The 19,213-nt window shown below is 40.3% G+C and overlaps 1 protein-coding gene across 4 annotated transcripts in view; it reads left to right on the top strand.

Moving 5' to 3' along the window:
- Window positions 1-19,213, top strand: part of SH3KBP1 (SH3 domain containing kinase binding protein 1) — a 221,760-nt gene that overhangs the window by 57,152 nt on the left and 145,395 nt on the right. The gene's annotated exons all lie outside the window — the stretch shown is intronic.

Here is a 19,213-nt window from a genome sequence, read left to right as displayed (position 1 = left end):
GCTTACCCTTTGGAAAATGAAGGCACCTTTCCAGTTTTCTCTCCCATTGCAGCTAATGTGTTCTCTGTCTTTGCAATAGCAAGGTCTCAGATGTTGCCTTCCTTCAACCTGTGTTACTGCTGGATCCTTCTGGGCTGGGAGCTGCTCCCAGTGAAAGCCTTTACAAGATTATTAGAACAAAGTGGTGCAAGCTGCAGGGAGAAGGGAAATGGACTGAACATGATGCTCAGCTGAACGTGAGCCAACAGTGAGCCCAGGTGGCCAAAAAGGCCAATGGCATCCTGGCTTGTATAGAAATAGTGTTGCCAGCAGCAGCAGGAAAGTAATTGACCCCCTGTACTCAGCACTGGTGAGGCCGCACCTCGAGTACTGTGTTCAGTTTTGGGCCCCTCACTGCAAGAAAGACATTGAGGCCCTGGAGCGTGTTCAGAGAAGGGCTACAATGCTGATGAGGGGTCTGGAGCACAGGCCCTGTAAGGAACAGCTGAGGGAGCTGGGGTTGTTCAGTCTCGAGAAGAGGAGGCTCATTGTTCTCTATGACTACCTGAAGGGAGGCTGTAGCAAGCTGGGGGTCAGCTTCTCTTTTGTAACTAGTGATAGGATGAGAGAGAATGGCTTCAAGTTGTGCAAGGGGAGATTTAGACTGGATGTTAGGAAACACTTCTCTGAAAGAGTGGTCAGGTGCTGGAATGGGCTGCCCAGGGAGATGGTGGAGTCACCAACCCTGGAGGTATTCAAGGAATGTTTAAACATTGTGATGAGGAACATGATTTAGAGAGATCTATTGGTGATAGGTGGACAGTTGGACTGGATGGTCTTGTAGGTCTTTTCCAACCTTGGTGATTCTATGAGTAGGCTTCTTGTGGTGTTGACAGGAGGCTTGTTTTTCCCTTGAGACAGTGAGTGGATTTCAGTCACTATAAGTGCTCCAGGGTTGTTTTGCAATCTGTGGTTGCTCTCTCACTGCATATGGAAATAGACATTATTGTTGTTCCCATTTTCTTAGTTTCTTAGGAGGCTCAGGATGCATTCGTCATCTCCTGCAGTTTTCTTCCCATCTTTTTTTTTTTGTCATTGCTTAGGAAAACAAATAATTATCCAAATGGGAGAGGAGTTACTCTCTCTGTAGTGTGATTGCAGAGCTGAGGGATTATCCAATGAAATATCTTGGTAATGAGAAAGACTGAAAACAGAAGCACTCAGAATCCATATATAATCTTAGTGTACCAGTTTAATTGTTGAGAAAAACCAAGATAGCTGTCATCATTTTTTTGTTTGTTTGTTTGTTCTAGTAGTATAGGCTGATGTTCTGACCTAGTAGGTTAATTCTACTGCTTGCTGCTCTGTACAGGGCTGTTTACTGCGTATTTAGAAATGAATCAACCTATAACTTATGCAAGTTGCAAAATAGCAATACAAACTATTACTACACTACATGAACACAAAAGAATTGCTGTGTGATATGTGCCTAAGAGACTTAATTATTTCTGTGCACTCTCTAATGTCACTGGAAGGATAGATAAAGCTTTTATTTTCCAAATTTCTTCAGATACATGTGTCTAAGTCACAGCTAATATGAATCAAGAAGTGATTAATGTTTTGGCCCTGCACACATTAGTCACTTGCCCTCAAGTTTCTTCTGTCTCTGTAATTTGGGAAAGGGTTGGTGTGCAAAAGGCAGAGGTAGTTTGGCCAGAGATCAGCGGGTTTGAAGTATCACTGCAAGACTGGTATCTGTATATAGCTGATGTTTCACAAAATGCTTTCTGCCTTACGCTCACATTCCCCTTAATACCGTAGCTTGCCCAGGTGACAGCATAAAGGTTTAGACAGCAGCAGAAAATCTCTGCAAAAATCTGGCTGTGCTTGTAGGCTGATGGCACATGTGAAAATTGAACTGCCATTCCTCTAGCTTTATGTGCTAGCCACAGTGACGTGTTTCAGGCATGCTGGTGTGTGGATCTGTTCTGCTGTGCACTGAGCAAAGGTACTGGTTGTGGGAGCTCTGACACTGCAGAATTTGGAGCAGAGAGTAAAGAGCAGGAGCTGCATTATTCAAGCTGCATTATTTTTACAATGTTTTTGCATTCTGAGCACCAGTTATACTACGTTCATGTCATTTAAAATTGTTTGAAGTTTGAAGAAAAGATAACTCCGTTCCTAAACAAAGATGATGGAGTGAAATGTTCATATGGATATCTTACCCCATCTTAAGAAAACTGTTTTCACACTTTTTCCAAACATATCTTTCTAAAAATGTGGAGTTGTCTGTTTGCTTATCAGGATTCATAGAAAACTAATTTTCCAGTCTTTGAGACCATGCTGAAAGAATCCATGATTCAGCTTCTAGGCAGGCTGCTGCTATTTCTGAAAATAATTCAAAAGGAGGAGACCTGCCTGAACAAGGCTGGCAGTAAATGTAATGCTCTCAGAAATGCTGAGCAGATGTGCCAGATGTGTCAAAGTTGTGATGAGTTAGTAGTGAAGAGCATCAGTATTAAAGCACATTTTCTTTTGGTTGACCTTTTAAATTATCTGGTATCTCTTCGGTTGTTGTTTTTAAATGCACCTTCCTTGAAAATATGATGCCAGTATCTTATTTCATCGTTTTATTCCACTTCCACCCATACTTACTTTTAGCTCCTCTCTGGACTTTTTAGAGGCATTTTTCAAATGGCTAAACGCCGCCAGGATAATGAGCCAGAAGTAGTGGGATGTCCCCTGTTGTCCTTCATAGATTATTCCAACTGTAGTAATAGAAGGTAAAAGAAACTGGAGACAGTGTCCTGAAATACATTTCAAGTTCAGCTTGATAGGATGCCTTGGGCCATAACCTTGGCATGTTCTATGCTTATTTCAGGAAGGTTCTGTAAAGTCCATGCAGCGAAGTTGCAGGTGATTCTGCACGTGAGATTCTTCTTCTGCCTATGCTACAAGTTTTTCTTCACTTTGTAAATAATTAACTGTATAGCTGGCTCAATACATGGCAGTGTTTACAGTCTGCTGAGTTAAAACTCTGTTGGTAACCATAGCAGCTAACAACGATCCCTGGTGTCTAGCGGCCTTTCACCAGATCAGCACATTCTTTTAAGCTGTAGGATTGAGTTTCTGGGTCTGTGTTAGCAGTTTGATTGTCCTTATAGCTCCATTCGTGGTGCAGTAGGACAGCTTAGAATGCATTTCCTAGCGGAATGTGGAAATTTCTTTGTGTAGAGTCTAAACCTTAATACCTAATCCTGAAAATGTAAAAAACAAAAAACAACACCATATCCCCAAACTGCTGAGTGGACCAAACCCAACTCCAAACTTGCTCAGTGACTTGTAGGTTATGAGTACCTTGAAGACCAGCAGAAGAGTATTTGGTTCATTGTTTTGTCTGTGTTGCAGCCTTACTAGTAAATTACAGAGCATCCTATTTCACAGACATGCTCAAGTTTGAGCCTATTGAAACCTACTTTGTACCTTCTGGAAGAGGGAAAGACAGGGCTTTCCTGTAGACTTTTCTGTACATGTTTGAAGAGCTTTTGCTTGATGGAATTAGAAATTACTCTGCAGATTTTGAAGGGAAGTTTAAAACTGGGTGTGCTGGTTTATGGCTTTAATTTAATCTGTTGTATTGCTCAGGCAACTGGAGAAGGCAACAGCTATTAAATCTAAATGCAGAGTTCACGGTTAAAAATACATTTCTTTTTCCTTCTCTTGACGATCATCCTATCTATGTTTAATAGAAGGGATTATATCCATTCTGTGTAGCACAGCAATCTTAGTTTTGACATTTTCTAGCTCATTTTGTAGAGCAGAGGGATGCCCCACATGTTAAAAGCCTGAAGCAAAAGAAAATACTCAGAAAACATTGTGTTTTTGCATGAGGCTTGCGTCAGTGAGGTAGTGTGTCAGGACTACTAATGCCTTGTAATCAAGGAGTATAGAGGCTACTTGTTCAGATCAGTGCATGCACCATTCATTATTCCCATGTGGATGCAGAGGTGAAGAAGTTGCTCTGTCTCGTGTGCTATCCTGTTTCCTTGCTCATCTTTAAAGGATAGTTGAGGAGAAAAGGTAGAAAACTCTTTTGAGTGGTCCTTCCACTGGGCTGTCTCTTCTTGCAATAGTGCGAAATTCCCTTTAAATGTTTAGTTCAACTGCTTTATATACGACTACTGGTTCTGGGCTTGATTTGATACAGTTCTTGAGGAACTGTAGAACATAACAAACCTATAGCAATGGTTGATGGTACGATCCATATGGTGTAGAAGTACAGCTTAACGTTATGTCTAATTTTGACTACATCATGTGAGAATCACTGACTTGATGTCCACAGCAATGTTATGTTAGCAACATATGCTTCTAAAAATCCTCCTATTTGGATAATGATTTGTTTTCCTGAGCAATGAAGTAAAAATGTTACATGTGTATTACAGTTTATAGGTGCAATTTTACAAGTCTCTTGAGGAGAGCTACATTTTTGTTACTGAAGTGGAAAAGTGCTATAAAAAGGAAGAAATTACATTAGTGATACTGTTTTAAAGGGTGATAATATGTTGACATTCGTTTTTCTAAGGCAATTTAACTACTCACAAGTAGTTATTCACTTAGTGGTATTTAGACTGAAGTATTTTGTAGAGGCTAATAATTTTTCACAAGAAAATGGTGGTGCAAATTTTGATTTGCTGCTGTCACAGGGTACTAGTAATGTCTTTTAGGAGTAAGGACTCAGTGTCTCAGCAAAGTGACTGGGCAGAGGTAGTGATGGAGCAGTTCATGATTTAGTTCTAGTCAACAGTTTTTATCTTATATGTCTTTTATAGGAATTGGCAAATTCAGTTCATTCTCCCCCCAAACTCTTGAGTTTATCAAACAATTGTAGGTGATACATTGGGCTTACTTTACTTCCGCCCACTGATTTGTGCTTCTGCTGTTCTAAACCCAGGATTTGGGTTGTCTGGCTTCTGGCTGTGTTGCAGCATGCATTTAGCAGCCAAGTCTTTGGGCGGACTTGATTTTCAAGAAAGAAAGTGTCTCCCTTTCTACAGGCAGATCTTTGACTGGGACTGATGCTTAATCTCCTGGATTATTGGGCCTCTTATCAAGTCCTTTTTTTTTTTTTTTTTCATTACTTCTTTTCCTCACTTTCCCTCCTCTGAGATTTTGATTGCTACAGGAATAGTAAGATTTGATGACAAGCTCTTCTGATTTTTCATTGGAAATACCACATACAATTAGGTGAAACTTGTCAGCAGGACCATTTTCACCGTGCCTATTACTGTAGGACTTTCATTTCTTTTCCTTTCATCAGCACAGCCTCTTATTTTTAAAATACATGCTTAGTGATTGTTGTATATTTTTACATCTCTCCAGTAGTCAAAGGAAGTGTGGAAAGGCTGACTTACAGCCCATTCCAGCCACCACCCTTTCCGAAAGTGTTCCTCCAATGTTACTCTCATTACTCCAGCTAGGACTTTATAAGCAGTACCTCATCACACTCAGGAAAAAAGCTGAGCAGGCTCCATCAGATACAAGGGGAGTACTGACTTGTCCAGTTGCTACGCTGTTTGGAGACTTTTCCCAGTTTGCTAGGCATGAATCCGACATTTTCATTAAATGTTGGATCTGATTCACTTTATGCGTTTCCTTTTATAAACAGGAATGATTGTTCTTATTTTTCTGTCAGGTAGCCTCTGTATTTTCAGGTGGTAGAAGGCAGAGGGCTGTGATGGAAGACAGTGTATTTTTATCAAAGGGTTCTTGACCTGCACAAATTTTGAATGTATGAAAATAGATGTCCTAAGGCAAGGACAGAGCTCATAATTTGTGAAAAAGAAGTAGTATGCGTTTTCAGTTTTTCTTGTACACTTCAGAAACCTGGATAAATATTTTGAAGGGTCACTGGTCTACCAGGAAACCTTAGCACCTAAATGAAGACAGTCATCTTTTCTGGCCTTAGAAGCACTTTTGCATAGAAAATGACTTGTAATATTTAAATTCTGAGTAGCAAGAACTTCAGGGATAGACTAAGACAAATAAATGAGTCTGTAACAGTTTCATGAGTGCTTCAAGTGTGTATACTGTTGATTTAAAAAAATAAAAAAAGTGGAAATATGAGAAGGAAATTGGTATTACTGAGAACTGATCTGCCTTGTTTTTCATCGCTGATTGTACTAAAAACGGTGTTATGAGATACATGAGAACCTAGAAGAATTAGAGAATGCTATGCCCTGTGATAAAGAGAGGGAATAGAAAAGCTGAAATACAGTTTTTCATTATCTGCATTGATATTTGTTATCCAAATGGAAAATTATTGAGACTTCCATTTAAATTGTCAGTGGTATTCATGTTAAGGATCACAGAGTTCTGCTTAAGGATTTAATTGTGCAAATAAATGGAAAAAAAGTCAATTCTTTTCAATCTGTGTTTGTATTTAAAAAATATTTTATTTTATTTTGCCTTTTTATGGCTTCTTCCAGTTACTGTCGAGTCACTTGAATGGATCTGGCCACAGCAAATGTGAGATTAGGCTTATCTAGGTGAGGAAGGGAGTGATTTTTTTGAAAAAGCATAGTAAGTAGTAATGAAAAACATGATTTATAAAAATTTAGTGTACTCCAAAATTACTGCTTTAGGAGCTTGCTGCAGCTGGTAGGACTTAAAATCTGGTTGGCGCTTCCCAAGTAAGTTTGCTCTTGAGCTACCTCCCTTTCCCCATTATGGCTGGAGTCCAGTGCCCTTGCTCCTAACAGGGCTCACATGCTACAACTCTTGTCACGGCTCAAGCCCCATGCAAAAAATGAAGTGCAGAGCACACAAACTCTTTCCTCATGTTCTGTAGTCTGTGCCAACTTAAATTTAGTGATAGATACTAAAATATGAGCTGATGAAGATGCCTTGGTCTGAAGATACCTGTAAATAGCAGTTTGATCAGATTGTTCGCTGTCTGGGCAAAAGTTGTATGGTAGGGGAACAAAGAATAAGACATGAAAAATGACCAGCAGCAAAATGTAGGAACAGCCAATTCTCTTTAAATTACTGAAGGCTGAATGGAGGCACTGTCGTAGCTACATATAAACTTCATCTCATTAATGGGTACTGGCTATAGCATGCCTAAAATTATTTTCATCAACAGCAGGTGTACACAAGTGACTGTACTTAAGCTTCTACTGAGATACTGCCTGCCTTTCATACCTGTGTATTTACCAAAATTTGAGTTTAGTGAATGTCACCTTTGCGTGCAGATACTTGGACATTGTACACACAGTGCAAACACACCCAAAGTCCTGTATGAATTCTGAATGTCCATCACAAGTCATGTCTGGAGCAGTCAGTGACCTTTCTGAAGTAGTTTATGTTACCCAATTAGTGGTTACAGACCTGCTGCTAATAAAACAGTACACATGATCTTTTTTTTCTCTTCCTTTCGTTTTCCCCCACCTTTTTTTTTTTATTTTAGACTACTGCTGTGCAGGTTCTCCTGAATAACTTTCAGGTCTTTCAGTATTCCACTCCAGCCTGGATCACAGAGGGGTGAGGAGGAGTACAGAAATGATTGGAATCCTACAACCCAGAGTTACGAGTGATATATTAATATAAATTATAATTTGAAGTAGCTATTAAAGCACGTGCCATGTGTCTTCCTGCCTTATGTTTATCAACTTTGATATTTATTTTCAATTTTATTTCCAGTTACCTTGCTTAATTTTTTTCTAGTCATGCAAGTCAAAATGAAGTTGACTGTATGTTCATGTTTCAAATGCTTGTACAACAGGCTATAATGCAGCCTATGGAGGGTACTTACATACAGATATGTAGTGTACAAGTTACCTCCAAATATGGCTGATAAAGGGGGAAAAGAGAGGAGGTGGTTTCATAAGACTTAACAGCTACAGCCGAAAGTGTGTATGATTCTGTATTTCCATTGGTCCTTATATGGTGTGATTGGATGATTTTTGCTATTGCTTGTCAGTAGTCAGCCACTTTTTCCACATAAGTTATGACACAGAAGTCTTAAGTATGACAAGATGCCTTCATAGGTTGCTTCATTATGTAAAATCCCTAAAAATTTTACACCATGACAAGACGTGCTGAAATCAGTAGGACTGTCTGGGCTCAATGCATACTTCAGAATCAGAGAGAACATATAAAGATGGGCCCCCAGTGAAACACAAGGAAAAAGTGGTTTCTGCTCTGAAATGTGAAAGTCAGTATTGTAAAGAAAATAAATAAATAAATAAATCCTTCAGCAGAGTGATACCTGAAGGAGTTGAAATCCAAATAATCAGGGATTTCACTTAATTTCTAGAGGCTGTTGGAGTGGCTGGGAGGAATCCTGTGTGTTTTGCCTTTTTATTAAAAAATGTATTTTGGGGATAGGATTACTGGAGAATCCTCTTGTGAATTGCCTGGGAGAAAACTGCTCAGCTTGGCCTGAAAGTTTTTTGACACAAGTTGAAGGCTATTCCCTTCTGCTAAATGAGATTCCTCCCTGTTTGTTTTTTTGTTTGTTTGTTTTGTTTTGTTTTTTCAAGACGTGTTTGGTTTTGTATTTATTATCCAACAATTTATTGCTGGGGGCTTAATTTTTTTTTGGTTTGTGCTTTGCATGCACATACATTTATTTTTTTACAGCAAAAAACTGCTTTCAGTGTAGGCTGCTATAGAGGAACAAAAGCTAAGTCATGTCTCATCATTTTTTCCTGTCTGGAGAGTCTTGTACACTTATATTTAGCAGAATTTCGTTTTGGCATATATATGTGTGTGTACATATACATATAATTTGAGGACATAGCAGTTTTGTATTTAAGGTAACACTGAATTCTTTATTTGAAATGTAGGTAAAAACTCTTCGACATGTAGAATTAACACTCAGTGTCTTCCCTCAGGGTACAGCACTCACAGACCAGGGGCTTATCAGCTATTTCAAAATGGAATGTTCTTTCCTCAATAAGTTGGTCAGCAAAAATCACATTTAAAATGAACTAGTGGGCTTAGATAATAGTTACATATTTCTTCCACTTATTATATCTGCAACTTTTTCTCTTAATTCTTTGTTTAAATGTAAAAATAATAACTTAGGTATGAAGTACATGAAAAAGTACTAAAAAACAACTTCCATGTGAGATTGTGGTTGATGAAATCTTTGTTTTTCTGCTTGCTGACTTGGTCTGTGTTTGGCTGTCTTCAATAAGGTGGGCAGATCAACAAGTGTCATTCTTAGTGTTCCCATCTATCTTTATTGAAGGACTGCTATCATATGTGGCCACGCTACACCATTTCTTCATCCTTGAGGTCTTCCATGCATCTGCCCTCTGCTTGCTATCTTAAAGTTGTCTTCAAGCTTTCTTTTCCTCTCAGCAGAACTTTATATTTAGTGTTTTTATTTTGCCTGCTTTGTTTGTAGAGTTGCATTAGTTTTAATAGCAGTGAGCTTCATGCATACTGGCACCACATGTCGCTTTGAAAGCACTATAAAATGCCTGTCACTGCTTCAAAGGAGACTTTTCTAAACAGAGATCATACTTCTCATGCCATGGTTCTTGTCTGTAAACAGGAATTCTGCTGAGTGTGCTAGGTGGATATGCGTCAATTTTTCTCATGTAGACTTGACCATAATATGTCCTCTGTGTTTTTTCTTCCTTTAATACAAGCTACTAAGTTGAAGTGGCTTTGACATCCATGACTGTTTAAAGTTTCCTGCAGGCAGAGTAAACACTAGGTTGAGAAACTGCGAAGGTAAGTTTCAGTATGATGCATTACTTCAAAGGTAACATGCCAATCTCTCTTTTTGCAAACATTGAGCAATTGAAGGATTGAGTAATTTGAGGTGAGGATCATGATCACCATATCTTCTCCTCTCATCTGATATGCTAAACATGCTTTTCTACAAATACCAGTCACAGATCAAACTTCTTCAAGCAGTTCTAGCACTGATAATACTTATTCTACTCTTGAGCAACACTCTGTGCTGTTCTGGATCAGTGTTTTGCAAGTGTTTTTCTACTGCCTGCATTCTTTTATCCCTCTTTTTTCTTGTGTAAGACCAAAAGATAGGAATAGCTATCTTTTTGAATAGATTGACCCATCCACGTCCATTTGCTTGCTTGCCTCTTTTTCACAGCTCTAAAAGAATACACAAGACATACAGGGGACCTCTGGGGTCTACAGTCAATAACTTCACCCAGAGCCCTCCAACCTACTTAGTCAAATAGTCTGAAGTGTAAAGGGCTTGACAGCTGCAGTGTTTCTCTGTGTTAGGAAGGAAACTTTTGAGGCATAATGTTTAAGGTTTGAGTCAGTTTTGTCAACTCTTAGGATTCTGTGAGTAGGATTCTTCACTAAATATTAAGTCTTCAGGGTTAAGTTTATTACTGTTGAAGCACATGACTTGCTTCTTGTGGAAGGATTTTTGTGGCTCAGGGTCACTTTTTAATGGAGATCATAAAAAAATCTTGCTTGCTCTTCTCAGCTTCTTTTTTCCTTTTTATTAGAACAGACCTCTTAAGTCTTTGCATACCAGACATACTGGAAAGAGAAAAGCCATTGGAGATCAGCATATCTGCAACGTGCTGGAACTCAGAAGGCTGTACTAGACAGAAGGAATTTGTGAGGTGAATGGCCCTGTTCCAAATGCACATGAGATAACCTGTACCTGCTCCAATGTTTGCAGGAAGCAAGGCCAGATTAAGAAGGAAAACGATTAACAAATTTGGCATGACAGCTCCAAGGGTTTTAAGACTTTTGGAATATGGCTGTCAGAAGTACTGTGGAACTGCCTCCGCCATCAATACCCTCTTGAAATTGCTGGTGCTTAGCACTTGGAAAAACTGAAACCATAATAGTTTTCTTGTGAAGCTGTGGCAGGTGTATGCCAGCAATATTTATGAGGAGACCTCTGGCCCTAAGCTGTCAGACTGCAGAAAGAAGAGTGCTAAATTCTAATATCTGATTTACAAGTCTGGCAGCGCGTGCTACTCACATGGTATGTGATTTGAATAATGATGTGTCTGCTCCTGATCTCATTAACCCTGATTTAATCCAGGATCTTATTTCAGTAATGCTTGCTAGCTTTCATACAACCGATTATACAAACAAATAAAACCCTAAAAATCCTGTAACACTGTAACTGTCTTTCCAGATAAATATTTTCATGAACCCCTTTTTTCCCTTGAAAGAAGTTTTGGCTTGTCTGAGGAGAGAGACTCTTTTAAAATACCGATGCATCTTCAGGAATCTAGATTGTAATTTTTTATGTACTGGAATTACACAATGCTTGCTCTACCTGTTTAGGTTCAGTGGACTACTCTGTAGAACCTTTATAACTGCTCTAGAGGGCTGAGGAAGTAAGTTGTGAAATAGAAAGACAGGTCTATCGGAGAGCATAACAATCAGTGTAATTTGTCCAATCAGTTTTTTTTTTTTGGCACGGTTCTTTATCCTGGAGCATAGAATTGTGTGATTAGAGAATTCTGTAGGAATTTGTATGATTTGTTAGTTGGAGAGCAAAAATGGCTGTTTGGACCACCACCAGAGCTTTTTTTAAAACAGGGCTGAAATGAAAATTCAAAGTACTCTGCAGCTGTATTCTGTTTTTGTGTAGCACAATGACTTTTGTTCATTCTTTTTTCCTGCTAAACATATCATTTGGAGAAGATAAATCCTTTCAAAGAAAAAAAAAATCTTCCACAAGATTTTAAACAGAGAATGCAGCACTCAACTGAGTGAGTCAGTTAATGTTCTCATTAGAAAATCCTGCTGTTAAGGATCATCTGGTGTGTGATAGGATTCTGCGCAAGGGATTTGTGCTACTTGGTCTCACTGAATCTGTCTGTGTTACAGAGATGTTTTATCTGGTTATCCAACACATTACAATTTGTGATAATGTCTGCTCTTGCTTGTTTCTAAGACTGTGTGTTGTCTCTTTCTCTGTATTGGTTTATCTACTTCAGATTGCGTGGTTGTGAGAAGGGGGAGAAAGAACAGAGATACAAACCTGGAAATTCATGGATTCAGTATTATCTTGTATATCAGCTTTGTTTTACAAGTTGATATGCACAGGGCTTTTTATGCTGACAGCAGAAGTAGTGCAAGAAATACCTATCTAAAACTGTAACCTGTTACAGCAAGCCTTTTTCATGTGACCAGGTATCCGTGTAGAGGGGAAATACTAACATGAGAACTTCTGGCTTACCCCACTCTGAAGGAATGAGGAATGGCACTGCACATCCTTGCAAAGTAATGATTCTTTTGATATTTCAGGGTAAATAGAGTCTGAGAAGAAATTTAATTCTATTAATAAGTGGAATTACTTGAATGACTTCTGTCTGCTGGAGCTGAATTGGAGGGACAGCTGAGAAGCACCCCTGTGCCTCCATGAAGTGCATGCAGACACACTGAGTACATGTGTGTTTCTAAGCACGTGTACAGATGCGTGCTTGTGTTGAGACCACTGGGCAGCTGAAACACGCGCAGACTGGGCTGTGTTGTTGCCAAGCACAGCTGAAAGGCAGAAGATCCAAGCTTATGGAGGTCTGGCAGGCCTTCCACTGTCATGAAGGTTATGGAAGTGCAAGAGGATGAAGAGGCTGCTAGCTAGGAGGCAGTTTGCCAGGCATCTTCCCCTTGGCTGTTCTTTCTGCAGCAGTGCCTGGTGTGCCCTGAACCCCACTACTAACAAAGACTGCTGAATATGTAAAGCAGAACGAATTGTCTGCCCCAGACTGAAAGCAGGGGAGCAGTGTGTGTGCTGCAGGGCTCACTGAGAGATGGTAGCAGTCTGTTTAATGGCAGTATGAAATAAGGATGTCATTTCTAATTCTCCTGCAGATTACAAAACCTGCAGCTGTTCCATCTCTTTTGTACCTTGTAAGGTACCATGTAACCTCTGTGAGGTTTCAAAAAAGCAAAACCCGTATCAGTTTTGGAACTTGCCTTCTTTCATTTTCAGGATCTTTTGATCACCATCTTTATTGTCTGATAGTGATAGGAGAAGGAGAAATGGCTTTAAACTAAAAGAGGGAAGATTTAGGTTAGGCATTAGGAATAAACCCTTGACTCAGAGGGTGGTGAGGTGCTGGCACAGCTGCCCAGAGAAGCTGTGGTGCCCCATCCCTGGAGGTGCTCAAGGCCAGATTGGATGGGGTCCTGGGCAGCCTGAGCTGCTGGGGGCGGCCCTGCCCATGGCAGAGGTTGGAGCTGGGTGGGCTTTGTGGTCCCTTCCAACCTAAGCTGTTCTCTGATTCCCAGTGCTTCACCTTTGCATGGTTTGATTCTTTGCCCGTGTTCTGGTGACAGTTTCTGTTTTCCACACGTCTTAAGTAAATAAATTTACAACAAGCTTCTGCTTTTGTACTTTTCATCTCCCTGGTGAACCTGCATATGAAAATCCGCAAACTCGCTCTATTTCAAAGTCTTCTTTAAAGGTGTCTTAGTGCAGCACTTATAAAATGCTGCTAAGTGCTTATGCACCTGGCCCATGCAGATCAATTCTGCTTCTCTATGCTTACTGCCAGCTGTTGTTTCTGTTAACCAGATGTACTTTTTCTTCCACCTGAACTGTAACGCCTTGGAGATGAGCACTTTTGGTATTTTGCCTCCATGGCGTGGCATCCATAGGTGCCATTAGAGTACGACAGAGAAGATGTGGAGCAGACTGTTGGGTCCGGACCAATTTCCATTGCTCAGAGTGCCAGCATCAGGGTCAGGATGTGGCTTGGAGTGGCATCCAACACAGCATAGCATGCTTACCCTATTTACTTTTTGTTGTAGTTCTAATTACCATTTTCAGCCTTGGTCTGTTAAATGCATTAAGATATAATAAATTGCTTGTCTTGGTGGTAGTGCAGCTAATCATTGCTGCAAGCACTGGTAAACATCCCAAACCATAATGAGCAGTATATTCATTTTAACTCTTGACTTTCTTTGAGAGTGCTGTGGATTTGGTACACATTTTTTAACATGTACCTCCCACTTTATTCCTTGCTGTTTCACATCCTCTCTTTCTTTTCCCCTTTTATTCTTTTTTTAATTATTTTCTGGTAACTTCTGGAAGAAATAAATGGTATGTGAGAATATGAGCTGTCTCCTTTCGAAAAGATGAGTGAGTGAAGACTGAGGCTGACAGCATGGAACAAGGATATTTTCTTGACATGAATGGACGCATGATAAAACCTCACATTCATATAAAAACAGAGCAGAAGGATTGCATAAGGCTTAAATCTAAGGTTTGTTTGTTTTACTATAAAATATGCACTCAGCTTTCTAAAAGCACAAGGCTTTTTGCATATTCAAGTGCGTATCCTATCCAGAAGACCTTTTATTATCAGAGAAAATACAAATGATGTACCAAAGCTGTTTCAGAAATGGGAGAATGGAAATTGGTTAAGCAGGGGGCATTTGGTTTGCTGCAGTGTACTCAGCACTTATATATAGGGGAGGAACAAAGAGTGTGGAAGGGCACAGTCTCCTGGGAGCTGTGCTTGGGAGCACACCTTAACACTGCCATCTTTATCTGTGTTAAACAGAAACGTTGGTCACTGAGAAGTCACCAGCAGTTGAAGCAGAAGCTAATTTTACTCTGCCTTCTCTGGCATGGCAGACTTGCAATTAGCATAGGAGATAGGCTGCTTGTAAGAATTAATTTGTAGGATACACTTTTGACTCTGGGCAGATGGGCTTCATGAGTTTATTTGCACCAGGAAGGAGTGAAACAAAAGCTGGTCTATTTTTTTACATGACACAACAAGACAAAAAGGAGGGTAAGGCATGTCAGAGCCTTCATCTTTAATATGCTTCATTCTGCATTCTGCTGCTGCTGGAGTGGAGAGGCTGTTTGGCCTGTAAAACTCAGTCAACAAATAGCACTTTTCTCCGTCAGGCCCTAAATCAGATAGAAATCATGTGAGACACAGAAACGGACTTGATTTTGAAGGCAAGATGCAGAAACCAAAGAACTCATTGAGAGAGGCTTAGGAGGCTGTGGTTTAGAAATAACCCCAGAACGAGGTGGTACTAGCACAGGCGGGAGGCTCAGGAGCTTAATTTAAAGACTGTCACATGGTTGACAGGCATCTGGGCAAATGTTTATTGTAAACTAGGAGTAAGCAGACAGTGAAAGAGGAGAGAGGATATGGAGTCCTGCTGTAGGGAACCATTGCTTATTGGTTCGAGAGCACTATTTTGGTTCTAAGTTTAGATCAGAGAATCATAGGAGATGAAAGGTCACTTAAAGGCCATCAGGTCCAACACCCTTGCAATGGGCAGGGACAATACAGCTCGATCAGTGTGCTCAGAGCGCTGTTCAGCCAGACCTTGTGTGTCTTCAGGAATGGGGCACCCACCACAACTTCAGGCAACTGTGCCAGTGCCTCACCACCTTCACTGTAAAAAAAACCTTGTATCCGATCTAAATCTCCCATCTTTTAGTTAGCAACCATTTCCCTTTGTCCTTCCGCAAGGGACCCCGCTACAGTCTGTCCTCTTATTTTTTATAGGCCCTTCTTTAGATACTGAAAGGCCACTCTCAGGTTTCCCCGGAGCCTTCTCTTCTCCATGCTGAACAGCCCCAGCTCTCTCAGCCTGTCCTCGTACAAGAGTTGTTCCATCCCTTGGATCATTTTTGTGGCCTTACTCTGGACATGTTCCAACAGGTCTGTGCCTCTGCTGTGCTGAGGACTCCACATCTGGATGCAGTACTCCAGGTGAAGTCACACCAGCACAGAGTAGAGGGGCAGGATCACCTCCCTCGACCTGCTGGCCATACTTCTTTTGATGCAGCCCAGAATACAGTAGTTATTTTATTGTTTATAGAGTTCAAGGCTTCTGCTTGATTTTAATGCTGTTACCATGTTTCTGATTGAAAATAATTTTCTTATCAATGCTAGTTCAGTGGCTGGGAAGGTTTGTTCTAGTTGCATTGTTTATTTTATAGTAAAACTATGAGAGTTTTGTCAATGTTGGAGTTACATTTCTATCTAAGTACATTTATAATTATTCAGTACCTCTCAACCAGTGGTAGTATCAAAGAAAATGACTTGGCAAGACTGAACATTGCAGCAGAATTGTACATGGAGGTTTCGGTATAAATGGGTAATAGAATTGTGTACTGTTTGAAGTTGCAGATGTTTTTTTTGCAGGAAATCGTGGTGGCAGTTGTCTCTTGAAGTGTAAAGCGTGGTTTCTGAGAGAAGAGATTAAAAGAAAAGCCTTCTCAAAAATCTGGCAGTGTACGCTGTATCTTAGAGGGTCAAAGCATTTCTGACATTTCCATTGTCATCTTTTGATAATTTGAATGTGTTGTGTGGTTTTCCCGTGGGCTGCACATGATTCTGAGTTCTTATTCCTTCTCCCACATTTGGCTTCAAGCAATGTACAGGCTCTAAAAGATTTGAGTTGTGAAACCTCGTTATTTTTCAGCTTTTAACTCCCAGTATGAATGTGTTTTGTTTTCAAGAAGTTTTGAGTGATTCTCATTAAACCTCTCACCTCCAGAATACAGTCTCCTTGCATGCAGAAGTCACATGTAAGTCACTTCGTAGTACTGTAGTGTTTTCTCGTTATTTTTCATGGCTCCCAAAAAATATGAGGAATGAATGGTTGGATGGAACATTTCATATCTGCATCAGCACAGAACAGCATTTCATTGCACTTACTCTCATGGAAAGGGTTGCAGCAGTTTCCTCAAATATCTTCAGTTGAATTTCCTGTAAAGGTCAGAACTGTAAAAAATAAAATAAAATCTTGAAACTTGTATAATGAAAACGGCAGAAGTACTTGATAACAAATATTAACTGTAACATTTGTGGCTGATAATGATTCAAGAATTTACTGTAAATTGAAGGAAACTTTTTGATCAATGAGCATGAACTTCAGCATGCAGGCACACAGATAGACTTTTTCCTCAGAAGGTAAGGAATGATGAAGTTCTGAAACCAAACCTAAATCTTACAAAGAAGCTGAAAAGTAATAGGTGGGCCACAGGCTTTTCTCCCTGAAGACTGTTAGATTCCTTTTCTGTTTCTGTCCCCTCCTCGACAAGGCGTGAAGTCTGCTCTGTCAACGAAAGTAATAGTAGATTTTCTAAGTTGAAATAGCCATTTAATAGGGTACAGGTATACATGTGTAACGTTGCATTTTGTTACCTGGTGGAGTTTTATCATGAAATAGAATTTGTTGTTCAGTAGTTAATACTTAGTAGCATTGTAAAGCTCACAAGATTATTTTAACATTTTTCTGTGACTTACAATGGTTTGGGATACTGATTAGACTAGCTCAAGTATTGTCTTGGATTTTGAGAAAGAAAATTATCTTTTTGTTATTTGGCCATTGGCATCTGAAGTGTGGTTGAAGCCTACTTACACTAAACAATAATGAGATTTTCTAGACATTAAGAGGGTATACAAAGCATGAGGATCTTCAGAGTGTTCTTGAATATGCTTACTTTCCCAGAATGTCTTTGAAGTAGTGATAGTTTCTACAAGTCTAGCTTGAAGTTTCTTTGTAAAGATCACAGTGTGCTCAGAGCACTCTTTCCAGAATTTCTCAGGTCAGGGATGCCTGTTTAGAAAAAGAACCATTTGTCATGTTGGAGTCACTCTAAAACCCACATACACAGGAGATGGAGGCTGACTTTGTGGAGACAGTGGCACTGGAGAACCTGATTTAGATTGAGTGGTTGAAATGTGAGGTTGCTTACTAAAGGGGTTCCCAAGGCATAGCCCCTGGAAAATCATCTCCTAATAACCTAGAATTATCTTTGCTTGGGATAGAAAAAATGCAGCATTTTGATTCATGAAGTTTATACTGGGCACTGCCTCAAAATCAAGTACAAAAGAGTGCCAAAGAAGACATTGTGAGATACTTGTGGAGCTATTGACGCTGTGAGAGCATACCTGTGTATGGGCTGGCTGTGTGAGTCAGACAGCTGTTCACTTTGTGGAAATATTCCAGTAGCTGAGGAGTAAGAGCCAAACACTGTGCTCAGGAACACTCTGAGGCTTTGGTCTCTGTGTAGGGCTCTCCATGGGTATTTGTCTGGTGAACATATGTCTGGAAAGGGCTTTCAAGTTCACTGTGTCTGGTCTGACTTGTATCACTACAAGGTGTTCCTGCTGTGTGGCTTGGAGGAGATTCAGCACACTGTGGATGTCCTGCAGTACCTGTACAGTCCCTATTGGACTACTCAAGAGTAGATTGGCCCATAGTAGGTGGGAGTTGTAGCTAGTCAGGGAGCAACTATTTGCTGTAATCAAAGTACCACCGAGAAACAGTGCACAAATCCTGATCAGAGTAGAGTAGAATAATTAAGTTGGAAGAGAACAGCCTGACCATGTCAGGGCTAACCAAAAGTTAAAGCATTTTACTGAAGTTATTATCCAAATGCCTCTTGATTACTGATCGGCTTAAAGCATCAACCACCTCACTAGGAAGCCTATTCTAGTGTCTGACCACCCTCATGATAAGAAAACATTTCCTAATGGCTTATATGTTGGAAACCTGAAGGGGATCCGTCAGTGCTGTGTGGGATGACAGAAGTTGCTGCTATACTGTGATGTAGAAGCGGGCAGCAAATGTGTGAGAGTTGAAAAACAGCTCTCAGGGTAGAAGTTTTCATTTTACTGAGGGAAGAGTCTGCCCAAAGCCATCACTTGTCTCCGATGTCTGCTCAGTGTAGAGGATCTCATTAAATTTGCAAATTACACCAATTGAGAGGGCCAGTTAACATGCTTGAAGTCAGGACTGCTGTCTAGAGAGAACCATACAGGACCCATATGAATCCCAGCAAGGGCAGTTGCTAGCTCCTGCCCCTGGAAAATAGGAATCTCTGGTAGAGATACAGACTTTGGGGCCTGATGAGTTTGGGAGTAGCTCAGCTGAAAAAGGCCTCTGGATCCTGTTGGATAGCAAGCTGAACGCAAGCCAGTCTTGTGCCTTAGCATCAAACACTGCTAACAGTTTCCTGGGCTGTGTAACAGACCCACAGCCTGCAGATTGAGATCTGGTATTTTTCTTTACCTAGCGCGTGTTACCCTACATGCAGAGTACAGCAACCACTTTTGATTCCATCAGTACCAGAAGAATATAAGTGGGGAAAGTTCTACTGGGCATTATCCAGAAGGCAGAGCCAGGAGGACAGGAGAGAGCAGACAGAAGTTGAAAAGCAGGGTTCAAGCTGGGTATAGGGAACATTTTTTTTTGCTATCAGTCAAGCAGAGAAGCAGGTTGCTCA

This window comes from Cyrtonyx montezumae, unplaced genomic scaffold (genome assembly GCF_038088225.1).
Source record: "Cyrtonyx montezumae isolate F1298 unplaced genomic scaffold, pur_monq_1.0 scaffold_3, whole genome shotgun sequence".
In the NCBI taxonomy this organism is placed as follows: Eukaryota; Metazoa; Chordata; class Aves; order Galliformes; family Odontophoridae; genus Cyrtonyx; species Cyrtonyx montezumae.
Note: the sequence above shows the minus strand (reverse complement) of the source record. Positions and strands in the feature narration are given on the sequence as shown.